The sequence below is a fragment of the Scyliorhinus torazame genome, chromosome 4 (assembly GCF_047496885.1).
Source record: "Scyliorhinus torazame isolate Kashiwa2021f chromosome 4, sScyTor2.1, whole genome shotgun sequence".
In the NCBI taxonomy this organism is placed as follows: domain Eukaryota; kingdom Metazoa; phylum Chordata; class Chondrichthyes; order Carcharhiniformes; family Scyliorhinidae; genus Scyliorhinus; species Scyliorhinus torazame.
The window spans coordinates 50,802,331-50,815,805 of record NC_092710.1 but is presented as its reverse complement, the minus strand read 5'-3'; the positions used below and the strand labels follow the sequence as shown (position 1 = coordinate 50,815,805).

At 45.2% G+C, this 13,475-nt stretch overlaps 5 non-coding genes across 5 annotated transcripts; all 5 read left to right on the top strand.

The window, feature by feature from the left end:
- The first annotated feature begins 4,711 nt into the window (after nt 1-4,711).
- On the top strand, nt 4,712-4,785 carry trnat-ugu (transfer RNA threonine (anticodon UGU)). Its single transcript has one exon. It is a non-coding gene; the product is annotated as a tRNA-Thr (tRNA).
- Nucleotides 4,786-6,377: 1,592 nt separating this feature from the next.
- On the top strand, nt 6,378-6,451 carry trnat-ugu (transfer RNA threonine (anticodon UGU)). Its single transcript has one exon. It is a non-coding gene; the product is annotated as a tRNA-Thr (tRNA).
- A 1,592-nt stretch (nt 6,452-8,043) lies between these two features.
- trnat-agu (transfer RNA threonine (anticodon AGU)) lies at nt 8,044-8,117 on the top strand. The gene has a single exon. It is a non-coding gene; the product is annotated as a tRNA-Thr (tRNA).
- A 1,593-nt stretch (nt 8,118-9,710) lies between these two features.
- On the top strand, nt 9,711-9,784 carry trnat-cgu (transfer RNA threonine (anticodon CGU)). The gene has a single exon. It is a non-coding gene; the product is annotated as a tRNA-Thr (tRNA).
- A 3,266-nt stretch (nt 9,785-13,050) lies between these two features.
- Nucleotides 13,051-13,124, top strand: trnat-agu (transfer RNA threonine (anticodon AGU)). Its single transcript has one exon. It is a non-coding gene; the product is annotated as a tRNA-Thr (tRNA).
- The last annotated feature ends 351 nt before the right edge of the window (nt 13,125-13,475 follow it).

The window sequence follows — 13,475 nt, the reverse complement described above, 5'->3', positions numbered from 1 at the left end:
GTTTTCCGTATCCCGAACGCCACCCTCACCCCCGTCCCGCGCCCCACGCCTGACCCGCCAGCGCCACCTACCTTGACCCCGACCACCGATGTCCCCGGCGAGGGACCTCCTCACTGTCCCAGCGCTCGCACTGACCTGCCGGTCCCCAGCCAGGGAGCTCCGCGCGGTCCTAGCGCCCGCGGCCCTGGAGCTCGCACCAAAGGAACTCCGCGCGGTCCTAGCGCCCGCGGCCCGGGAACTCCGCGCGGTCCTAGCGCCCCCCAGACCCCCCAGCACTCAATGTGCGACCCGCAGACGCCGCCATTTTGGGTCCCGACCACCACGAGGGGAGGAGGGGACCCGCCATCTTGGACCGCCCCCGACCTGTACGACGCGTGGGGGCGGCCATTTTGTCCACCCCCGACGCCATCTTGTGACCCCTCATCTACGGGCGAGGTATGGGGGCGGCCATTTTATCCATCCCCGACGTCCTCTTGGACGGCAACAACGGACCCCACCCCACTACTACAACCACGGCTCGCTTCGGTTACGCTCGATCAGGCTCGGCCCCGGACTCTCCAGACGACGACGACAACGGTCCTAATTAACGGCCACGAGACGCCATGCCTAGTCGACTCCGGGAGCACGGAAAGTTTTATACATCCCGACACGGTAAGACGCTGTTCCTTAACTACCTATCCCAGCGCACAAAAGATTTGCCTAGCCGCAGGATCCCACTCCGTACAGATCCAGGGATTCTGCATAGTTACCCTAACGGTACAGGGGAGGGAATTCAAAAACTACAAACTTAACGTCCTTCCCCAACTCTGTGCCCCCACCTTGCTGGGCTTAGATTTTCAATGTAACCTACAGAGCCTTACGTTTAAATTCGGCGGCCCCATACCCCCACTCACTATCTGCGGCCTCGCCACCCTCAAGGTGCAACCCCCGTCCTTGTTTGCGAACCTCACCCCGGATTGCAAACCCGTCGCCACTAGGAGCAGACGGTACAGCGCCCAGGACCGGACCTTCATTCGCTCCGAAGTCCAGCGGCTACTAAAGGAGGGCATAATCCAGGCCAGCAATAGTCCCTGGAGAGCGCAGGTGGTAGTAGTGAAGACAGGGGAGAAACAAAGGATGGTCATTGACTATAGCCAGACCATCAACAGGTACACACAACTAGACGCGTACCCTCTCCCCCGCATATCCGACATGGTCAATCGGATTGCCCAGTATAAAGTCTTCTCCACCGTGGACCTCAAGTCCGCCTACCATCAGCTCCCCATCCGCCCAAGTGACCGCAAGTACACAGCCTTCGAGGCAGACGGGCGATTATACCACTTCCTAAGGGTCCCTTTTGGCGTCACAAACGGCGTCTCGGTCTTCCAACGGGAAATGGACCGAATGGTTGATCAACATGGGTTACGGGCCACGTTCCCGTACCTCGACAATGTAACCATCTGCGGCCACGATCAGCAGGACCACGACGCCAACCTCCAAAAATTCCTCCAGACTGCCAAAGCCTTGAACCTCACGTACAATGAGGACAAGTGCGTTTTTAGCACCGATCGGCTAGCCATTCTGGGCTACATAGTGCGCAATGGGATAATAGGCCCCGACCCCGAACGTATGCGCGCACTCATGGAATTTCCCCTCCCGCACTGCCCAAAAGCCCTGAAACGCTGCCTGGGGTTCTTTTCATACTACGCCCAGTGGGTCCCCCAGTACGCAGACAAGGCCCGCCCCCTAATACAGACCACTGCTTTCCCGCTGTCGACAGAGGCTTGCCAGGCTTTCAGCCGCATCAAAGCGAACATCGCAAAGGCCACGATGCGCGCCATCGACGAGTCCCTCCCCTTCCAGGTCGAGAGCGACGCCTCTGACGTAGCTCTCGCGGCTACCCTTAACCAAGCGGGCAGACCCGTGGCCTTTTTCTCCCGAACCCTCCACGCCTCAGAAATCCGCCACTCCTCAGTGGAAAAGGAAGCCCAAGCCATAGTGGAGGCTGTGCGACATTGGAGGCATTACCTGGCCGGCAGGAGATTCACTCTCCTCACTGACCAACGGTCGGTTGCCTTCATGTTCGATAATGCACAGCGGGGCAAGATCAAGAACGACAAGATCTTGCGGTGGAGGATCGAACTCTCCACCTTCAACTATGAGATCTTGTACCGGCCCGGAAAGCTGAACGAGCCGTCTGATGCCCTATCCCGCGGGACATGTGCCAACGCACAAATTGACCGCCTCCAAGCCCTCCACGAGGACCTCTGCCACCCGGGGGTCACTCGGTTTTACCACTTCATCAAGTCCCGCAATCTCCCCTACTCCTTAGAGGAGGTCCGTACAGTCACAAGAGACTGCCACATCTGCGCAGAATGCAAACCGCATTTTTTCAGGCCAGATGGAGCGCACCTGATTAAGGCTTCCCGTCCCTTTGAACGCCTCAGTCTCGATTTCAAAGGGCCCCTCCCCTCCACCGACCGCAACGCGTATTTCCTTAATGTAGTGGACGAATACTCCCGCTTCCCTTTTGCCATTCCCTGCTCCGACATGACCGCGGCCACAGTCATTAAAGCCCTGAACAGCATATTCACACTGTTCGGTTACCCCGCATACGTCCACAGCGACAGGGGGTCGGTCCTCTTTCATGAGTGACGAGCTGCGCCAGTTCCTGCTCAGCAAGGGTATAGCTTCAAGCAGGACGACCAGCTACAACCCCCGGGGGAACGGGCAAGTAGAGAGGGAGAACGGCACGGTCTGGAAGGCCGTCCTACTGGCTCTACGGTCCAGGGATCTCCCAGTTTCACGGTGGCAGGAGGTCCTCCCGGACGCTCTCCATTCCATCCGGTCGTTATTATGTACGAGCACTAATCAAACGCCTCACGAGCGTCTCCTTGTCTTCCCTAGGAGGTCCTCCTCTGGAACGTCGCTGCCGACCTGGCTGGCGGCCCCAGGGCCCATCCTGCTCCGAAAGCACGTGCGGGCACATAAGGCGGACCCGTTGGTCGAAAGGGTTCACCTCCTCCACGCAAACCCCCAGTACGCCTACGTGGAGTACCCCGACGGCCGACAGGACACGGTCTCCCTGCGGGATCTGGCGCCCGCCGGCACCACGCACACACCCCCGGCACCATCAACCCAACCGCCCCCCTTCCTGCCACCGCCGCACCCCGCGACCGCCCCCTTCCCAGGAGGATCAGCCCCCCTCCCCTTTGCACCGACAGCTAAAACCGTGCGGTTCCCGGAGGCGACAACGCTGGTACAAGCACTACCACCACCGCCGGGGCCGAGGCGATCGACACGGACGACCAGACCGCCCGACCGACTCGTGGCGTCGATGTAAAACAAAGATGGACTGTCCAATGAACATTTTGTTTTCATATCTCCTCTGTAAATAGTTGTAACAGGACGATACTGTCCAATACGGTCCTACCATGTAACTGTTCTCTCCTCCCAGGACCAGTACTGTAAACCCTTACCACCATACGAAGCATCACCCCGCCGGGTTCATTTTTGACAAGGGGTGAATGTGGTAGTATGTATTGGGGGTCATGTGGGACTGGAAGCCCTAATGTCATTGGCTGACAGATCCCGGGTCCTGGTTGGCCGTTGACCTCATACTCCGCCCTGAAGGCGAAGTATAAGAAGCCGGTGCCTTCCCCCGCATGCCAGTTTACTATCGGGCTGCTGGGGAACAGACACGCTTAATAAAGCCTCATCGACTTCACTCTGTTTGTCTCACGGAGTCTTTGTGCGCCACAGGCGGTATAAAGGATGGGGTTATTTTCCATGATGATGTGGTGCTGACAGATCTATTTATATCCTGAAACTTTGCGATTTGCATAATTCGCTAGTTTACTAGATGAATTTATTTACGTTCACACACTGCCAGAACAAACACCAGATGATACCTTTTATTCCCTCTGTCAAAATACAATCTTTGTCTCTGTAGCTTCCCACTCAGATCTCACCGAACTAAACGTAATCTTCAAAGTCTTGAAGTCCCAGTGCAGGTCCCTGGGTAAACAGTTGTCAAATCACAAGTCACTGGTAAAAAGCGAGAACAAGCTGAAGAATTTGAGAAAGGAAGCCAAAGGGAGGCTGCCGGTCTGCTTGCGAGGGAAATGTGCTGGTGAGGCTGAATTACCATTGAAGGAAATTCAATATATACAATATGAGACTTTGAAGTGAGCTATAAGACTGCGTTTGGAATGGGCCCTGGAAGCGCAGTCGGTAGAGCATCTGACTTTTAATCTGAAGATCGATGGGTTAAGTCCCTGCCTGGGCTTCAACTTTGTCTCAAGGCGTTTTTGTTCCCAATGAACGACAGGAAAAAAGAATAAAGAATGCAGGGTGATTTTGGGAAAGTGGATGAACTGTGACAACGTCGTGTTTGCTAAATTGCAATTGGCGTCGACAACTTTCAAGAATTTCTGCTAAATTTTCAGTTAATGTATAAACCCTCTCCTGGTCTTGTCCTGCATTGTATCACAATAGTTTTGTGGTCATGTTTAATTACTTCAAATTCACAAAATATTTCCTGTTTGTTTACTTCTCCCTGCAGAATGCTATAATCTAATAACTTTCAGAAATAACAGCAATTTTTGCAGTTTCAAAAGTCCAGTGCCAATGAAATTTGCACTCTCAAAGTCAGCATGAGAAATCAACAATACTGAGCGGTAATCAAAATAATGGAAATCTGCTCCAAACTTGCAGAGCTGGTGTGCAAGTAGGCGCTGTGGCTTAGATGGTTAAAGCGCCTGTCTTGTAAACAGGAGATCCTGATTTCAAATCTCAGCAGTGCCTTTATACCTTTACGTCAAAACAAGTCACCTGTTGTGAAAAGCTCCCAATTTAATGGTGAATGCCGAGTTTATTGGCAACATCTCCATGGCAATACCCTTGAAGATGCTCTGCCTACTCTTATGTCAAACCTTTCATAGCTCCATTTTTCACGCAACTTCCATTTTCTCATCTACTCCATCTCATCTACTCCATTGCATTTACTCCTCACTTCAGCTCTGATTAAGGATCACACGGATTTGAAATGTTAACTCTGTGTCTGGCTCAACATATATCCTCTGAATTTTTGAGCTTCAATCCTATCATGTTTAGCTTCTCATGCAGATTTGCAACATCCGCAGTATTTTCTTTGAATGCATGACAGGATTTACCTCCGGTAATCCTGAAGGAACATTTTGAATGTTTTTTAGCGACATCTGTGAGCAACGATTGAATGATTAATTGATTTACTGTGACGACGAGTGACCCGGACTCGAAATGTTAACTCGGTTCTCTCTTCACAGGTGGTGCCAGACCCGCTGACATTTTCCATCATTTCCTGTTTTTCTTTCAGATTTTACATCCGCAGTAATTTGCTTTTATATTGAACAATTTATGTTGCTGCACGTTTGCAAGAACGACTCGGGCGGTATAAAGGATGGGGTTATTTTCCATGATGATGTGGTGCTGACAGATCTATTTATATCCTGAAACTTTGCGATTTGCATAATTCGCTAGTTTACTAGATGAATTTATTTACGTTCACACACTGCCAGAACAAACACCAGATGATACCTTTTATTCCCTCTGTCAAAATACAATCTTTGTCTCTGTAGCTTCCCACTCAGATCTCACCGAACTAAACGTAATCTTCAAAGTCTTGAAGTCCCAGTGCAGGTCCCTGGGTAAACAGTTGTCAAATCACAAGTCACTGGTAAAAAGCGAGAACAAGCTGAAGAATTTGAGAAAGGAAGCCAAAGGGAGGCTGCCGGTCTGCTTGCGAGGGAAATGTGCTGGTGAGGCTGAATTACCATTGAAGGACATTCAAAATATACAATATGAGACTTTGAAGTGAGCTATAAGACTGCGTTTGGAATGGGCCTTGGAAGCGCAGTCGGTAGAGCATCTGACTTTTAATCTGAAGATCGATGGGTTAAGTCCCTGCCTGGGCTTCAACTTTGTCTCAAGGCGTTTTTGTTCCCAATGAACGACAGGAAAAAAGAATAAAGAATGCAGGGTGATTTTGGGAAAGTGGATGAACTGTGACAACGTCGTGTTTGCTAAATTGCAATTGGCGTCGACAACTTTCAAGAATTTCTGCTAAATTTTCAGTTAATGTATAAACCCTCTCCTGGTCTTGTCCTGCATTGTATCACAATAGTTTTGTGGTCATGTTTAATTACTTCAAATTCACAAAATATTTCCTGTTTGTTTACTTCTCCCTGCAGAATGCTATAATCTAATAACTTTCAGAAATAACAGCAATTTTTGCAGTTTCAAAAGTCCAGTGCCAATGAAATTTGCACTCTCAAAGTCAGCATGAGAAATCAACAATACTGAGCGGTAATCAAAATAATGGAAATCTGCTCCAAACTTGCAGAGCTGGTGTGCAAGTAGGCGCTGTGGCTTAGATGGTTAAAGCGCCTGTCTTGTAAACAGGAGATCCTGATTTCAAATCTCAGCAGTGCCTTTATACCTTTACGTCAAAACAAGTCACCTGTTGTGAAAAGCTCCCAATTTAATGGTGAATGCCGAGTTTATTGGCAACATCTCCATGGCAATACCCTTGAAGATGCTCTGCCTACTCTTATGTCAAACCTTTCATAGCTCCATTTTTCACGCAACTTCCATTTTCTCATCTACTCCATCTCATCTACTCCATTGCATTTACTCCTCACTTCAGCTCTGATTAAGGATCACACGGATTTGAAATGTTAACTCTGTGTCTGGCTCAACATATATCCTCTGAATTTTTGAGCTTCAATCCTATCATGTTTAGCTTCTCATGCAGATTTGCAACATCCGCAGTATTTTCTTTGAATGCATGACAGGATTTACCTCCGGTAATCCTGAAGGAACATTTTGAATGTTTTTTAGCGACATCTGTGAGCAACGATTGAATGATTAATTGATTTACTGTGACGACGAGTGACCCGGACTCGAAATGTTAACTCGGTTCTCTCTTCACAGGTGGTGCCAGACCCGCTGACATTTTCCATCATTTCCTGTTTTTCTTTCAGATTTTACATCCGCAGTAATTTGCTTTTATATTGAACAATTTATGTTGCTGCATGTTTGCAAGAACGACTCGGGCGGTATAAAGGATGGGGTTATTTTCCATGATGATGTGGTGCTGACAGATCTATTTATATCCTGAAACTTTGCGATTTGCATAATTCGCTAGTTTACTAGATGAATTTATTTACGTTCACACACTGCCACAACAAACACCAGATGATACCTTTTATTCCCTCTGTCAAAATACAATCTTTGTCTCTGTAGCTTCCCACTCAGATCTCACCGAACTAAATGTAATCTTCAAAGTCTTGAAGTCCCAGTGCAGGTCCCTGGGTAAACAGTTGTCAAATCACAAGTCACTGGTAAAAAGCGAGAACAAGCTGAAGAATTTGAGAAAGGAAGCCAAAGGGAGGCTGCCAGTCTGCTTGCGAGTGAAATGTGCTGGTGAGGCTGAATTACCATTGAAGGAAATTCAAAATATACAATATGAGACTTTGAACTGTGCTATAAGACTGCGTTTGGAATGGGCCTTGGAAGCGCAGTCGGTAGAGCATCTGACTTTTAATCTGAAGATCGATGGGTTAAGTCCCTGCCTGGGCTTCAACTTTGTCTCAAGGCGTTTTTGTTCCCAATGAACGACAGGAAAAAAGAATAAAGAATGCAGGGTGATTTTGGGAAAGTGGATGAACTGTGACAACGTCGTGTTTGCTAAATTGCAATTGGCGTCGACAATTTTCAAGAATTTCTGCTAAATTTTCAGTTAATGTATAAACTCTCTCCTGGTCTTGTCCTGCATTGTATCACAATAGTTTTGTGGTCATGTTTAATTACTTCAAATTCACAAAATATTTCCTGTTTGTTTACTTCTCCCTGCAGAATGCTATAATCTAATAACTTTCAGAAATAACAGCAATTTTTGCAGTTTCAAAAGTCCAGTGCCAATGAAATTTGCACTCTCAAAGTCAGAATGAGAAATCAACAATACTGAGCGGTAATCAAAATAATGGAAATCTGCTTCAAACTTGCAGAGCGAGTCTGCAAGTAGGTGCTGTGGCTTAGATGGTAAAAGCGCCTGTCTAGTAAACAGGAGATCCTGAGTTCAAATCTCAGCAGTGCCTTTTTCCCTTAATGTCATAACAAGTAACCTGTTATGAAAAGCTCCCAATTTAATGGTGAATGCAGAGTTTATTGGCAAAATCTCCACGGCACTAACCTTGAAGATGCCCTCCCTACTCTTATGTCAAACCTTTCATAGCTCCATTTTTCACGCAACTTCCATTTTCTCATCTACTCCATCTCATCGACTCCATTGCATTTACTCCTCACTTCAGCTCTGATTAAGGATCACACGGATTTGAAATGTTAACGCTGTGTCTGGCTCCACATATATCCTCTGAATTTTTGAGCTTCAATCCTATCATGTTTAGCTTCTCATGCAGATTCGCAACATCTGCAGTATTTTCTTTGAATGCATGACAGGATTTACGTCCGGTAATCCTGAAGGAACTTTTTGAATGTTTTTTAGCGACATCTGTGAGAAACGATTGAATGATTAATTGATTTACTGGGACGAAGAGTGACCCGGACTCGAAATGTTAACTCGGTTCTCTCTTCACAGGTGGTGCCAGACCCGCTGACATTTTCCATCATTTCCTGTTTTTCTTTCAGATTTTACATCCGCAGTAATTTGCTTTTATAATGATCGATTAATGTTGCTGCACGTTTGCAAGAACGACTCGGGTGGGATAAAGGATGGGGTTATTTTCCATGATGATGTGGTGCTGACAGATCTATTTATATCCTGAAACTTTGCGATTTGCATAATTTACTAGTTTGCTAGATGAATTTATATACGTTCACACACTGCCACAACAAACACCAGATGATACCTTTTATTCCCTCTCTCAAAATACAATCTTTGTCTCTGTAGCTTCCCACTCAGATTTCATCGAACTAAACGTAATCTTCAAAGTCTTGAAGTCCCAGTGCAGGTCCCTGGGTAAACAGTTGTCAAATCACAAGTCACTGGTAAAAAGCGAGAACAAGCTGAAGAATTTGAGAAAGGAAGCCAAAGGGAGGCTGCCAGTCTGCTTGTGAGGGAAATGTGCTGGTAAGGCTGAATTACCATTGAAGGAAATTCAAAATATACAATATGAGACTTTGAAGTGAGCTATAAGACTGCGTTTGGAATGGGCCCTGGAAGCGCAGTCGGTAGAGCATCTGACTTTTAATCTGAAGATCGATGGGTTTAAGTCCCTGCCTGGGCTTCAACTTTGTCTCAAGGCGTTTTTGTTCCCAATGAACGACAGGAAAAAAGAATAAAGAATGCAGGGTGATTTTGGGAAAGTGGATGAACTGTGACAACGTCGTGTTTGCCAAATTGCAATTGGCGTTGACAACTTTCAAGAATTTCTGCGAGATTTTCAGTAAATGTATAAACTCTCTCCTGGTCTTGTCCTGCATTGTATCACAATAGTTTTGTGGTCATGTTTAATTACTTCAAATTCACAAAATATTTCCTGTTTGTTTACTTCTCCCTGCAGAATGCTATAATCTAATAACTTTCAGAAATAACTGCAATTTTTGCAGTTTCAAAAGTCCAGTGCCAATGAAATTTGCACTCTCAAAGTCAGCATGAGAAATCAACAATACTGAGCGGTAATCAAAATAATGGAAATCTGCTCCAAACTTGCAGAGCTGGTGTGCAAGTAGGCGCTGTGGCTTAAATGGTTAAAGCGCCTGTCTCGTAAACAGGAGATCCTGAGTTCAAATCTCAGCATTGCCTTTATACCTTTCTGTCAAAACAAGTAACCTGTTATGAAAAGCTCCCATTTTAATGGTGAATTCAGAGTTTATTGGCAAAATCTCCATGGCACTTACCTTGAAGATGCCCTCCCTAATCTAATGTCAAACCTTTCATAGCTCCATTTTTCACGCAACTTCCATTTTCTCATCTACTCCATCTCATCTACTCCATTGCATTTACTCCTCACTTCAGCTCTGATTAAGGATCACACGGATTTGAAATGTTAACGCTGTGTCTGGCTCCACATATATCCTCTGAATTTTTGAACTTCAATCCTATCATGTTTAGCTTCTCATGCAGATTTGCAACATCCGCAGTATTTTCTTTGAATGCATGACAGGATTTACCTCCGGTAAGCCTGAAGGAACATTTTGAATGTTTTTTAGCGACATCTGTGAGCAACGATTGAATGATTAATTGATTTACTGTGACGAAGAGTGACCCGGACTCGAAATGTTAACTCGGTTCTCTCTTCACAGGTGGTGCCAGACCCGCTGAGATTTTCCATCATTTCCTGTTTTTCTTTCAGATTTTACATCCGCAGTAATTTGCTTTTATATTGAACGATTTATGTTGCTGCACGTTTGCAAGAACGACTCGGGCGGTATAAAGGATGGGGTTATTTTCCATGATAATGTGGTGCTGACAGATCTATTTATATCCTGAAACTTTGCGATTTGCATAATTTCCTAGTTTACTAGATGAATTTTTTTACGTTCACACACTGCCACAACAAACACCAGATGATATCTTTTATTCCCTCTCTCAAAATACAATCTTTGTCTCTGTAGCTTCCCACTCAGATCTCACCGAACTAAACGTAATCTTCAAAGTCTTGAAGTCCCAGTGCAGGTCCCTGGGTAAACAGTTGTCACATCACAAGTCACTGGTAAAAAGCGAGTACAAGCTGAAGAATTTGAGAAAGGAAGCCAAAGGGAGGCTGCCGGTCTGCTTGCGAGGGAAATATGCTGGTGAGGCTGAATTACCATTGAAGGAAATTCAATATATACAATATGAGACTTTGAAGTGAGCTATAAGACTGCGTTTGGAATGGGCCCTGGAAGCGCAGTCGGTAGAGCATCTGACTTTTAATCTGAAGGTCGATGGGTTTAAGTCCCTGCCTGGGCTTCAAGTTTGTCTCAAGGCGTTTTTGTTCCCAATGAACGACAGGAAAAAAAAATAAAGAATGCAGGGTGATTTTGGGAAAGTGGATGAACCGTGACAACGTCGTGTTTGCCGAATTGCAATTGCCGTCGACAACTTTCAAGAATTTCTGCTAGATTTTCAGTTAATGTAAAAACTCTCTCCTGGTCTTGTCCTGCATTATACCACTGTAGTTTTGTGGTCATGTTTAATTACTTCCAATTCACAAAATAGTTCCTGTTTGTTTACTTCTCCCTGCAGAATGCTATAATCTAATAACTTTCAGAAATAACTGCAATTTTTGCAGTTTCAAAAGTCCAGTGCTGATGAAATTTGCACTCTCAAAGTCAGCATGAGAAATCAACAATACTGAGCGGTAATCAAAATAATGGAAATCTGCTCCAAAATTGCAGAGCTGGTGTGCAAGTAGGCGCTGTGGCTTAGATGGTTAAAGCGCTTGTCTAGTAAACAGGAGATCCTGTGTTCAAATCTCAGCCGAGCCATTATACCTTTACGTCAAAACAAGTAACCTGTTATGAAAAGCTCCAAATTTAATGGTGAATGCAGAGTTTATTGGCAAAATCTCCATGGCACTAACCTTGAAAATGCCCACCCTACTCTTATGTCAAACCTTTCATAGCTCCATTTTTCACGCAACTTCCATTTTCTCATCTACTCCATCTCATCTACTCCATTGCATTTACTCCTCACTTCACCTCTGATTAAGGGTCACACGGATTTGAAATGTTAACTCTGTGTCTGGCTCCACATATATCCTCTGAATTTTTGAGCTTCAATCCTATCATGTTTCGCTTCTCATGCAGATTCGCAACATCCGCAGTATTTTATTTGAATGCATGACAGGATTTACCTCCGGTAATCCTGAAGGAACATTTTGAATATTTTTTAGCGACATCTGTGAGCAATGATTGAATGATTAATTGATTTACTGTGATTAAGAGTGACCCGGACTCGAAATGTTAACTCGGTTCTCTCTTCACAGGTGGTGCCAGACCCGCTGAGATTTTCCGTCATTTCCTGTTTTTCTTTCAGATTTTACATCCGCAGTAATTTGCTTTTATATTGAACGATTTATGTTGCTGCACGTTTGCAAGATCGACTCGGGCGAAATAAAGGTTGGGTTTATTTTCCATGATGATGTGGTGCTGACAGATCTATTTATATCCTGAAACTTTGCGATTTGCATAATTTGCTAGTTTACTAGATGAATTTATTTACGTTCAAACTCTGCCACAACAAACACCAGATGATACCTTTTATTCCCTCTCTGAAAATACAACCTTTGTCTCTGTAGCTTCCGACTCAGATCTCACCGAACTAAATGTAATCTTCAAAGTTTTGAAGTCTCAGTGCAGGTCCCTGAGTAAACAGTTGTCACATCACAAGTCACTGGTAAAAAGCGAGTTTCAGCTGTAGAATTTGAGAAAGGAAGCCAAAGGGAGGCTGCCGGTCTGCTTGCGAGGGAAATGTGCTGGTGAGGCTGAATGACCATTGAAGGAAATTCAAAAGCTACAATATGAGACTTTGAAGTGAGCGAGAAGACTTTGTTTGGAATGGGCCCTGGAAGCGCAGTCGGTAGAGCATCTGACTTTTAATCTGAAGATCGATGGGTTTAAGTCCCTGCCTGGGCTTCAACTTTGTCTCAAGGCGTTTTTGTTCCCAATGAACGACAGGAAAAAAGAATAAAGAATGCAGGGTGCTTTTGGGAAAGTGGATGAACCGTGACAACGTCGTGTTTGCCAAATTGCAATTGCCGTCGACAACTTTCAAGAATTTTTGCTAGATTTTCAGTTCATGTAACAACTCTATTGGTCTTGTCCTGCATTATTCCACTTTAGTTTTGTGGTCATGTTTATTTACTTTCACTTCACAAAATATTTCCTGTTTGATTACTTCTTCCCTGCAGAATGCTATAATCTAATAACTTTCAGAAATAACTGCAATTTTTACAGTTTCAAAAGCCCAGTGCCGATGAATATTTTAATTTGCACTCTCAAAGTCAGCATGAGAAATCAACAATACTGAGCGGTAATCAAAATAATGGAAATCTGTTCCAAACTTGCAGAGTTGGTTTGCACGTTGGTGCTGTGGCTTAGATGGTTAAAGTTCCTGTCTAGTAAACAGGCGATCCTGAGTTCAAATCTCAGCAGTGCCTTTATACCTTTATGTCAAAAAAAGTAACCTCTTATGAAAAGCTCCCAATTTAATGGTGTATGCAGAATATATTGGCAAAATCTCCATGGCACTAACCTTGAAGGTGCTTTCCCTACTCTTATGTCAAACCTTTCATAGCTCCATTTTTCACGCAACTTCCATTTTCTCATCTACTCCATTGCATTTACTCCTCACTTCAGCTCTGATTAAGGATCACACGGATTTGAAATGTTAACGCTGTGTCTGGCTCCACATATATCCTCTGAATTTTTGAGCTTCAATCCTATCATGTTTAGCTTCTCATGCATTTTCGCAACATCCGCAGTGTTTTCTTTGAATGCATGACAGGATT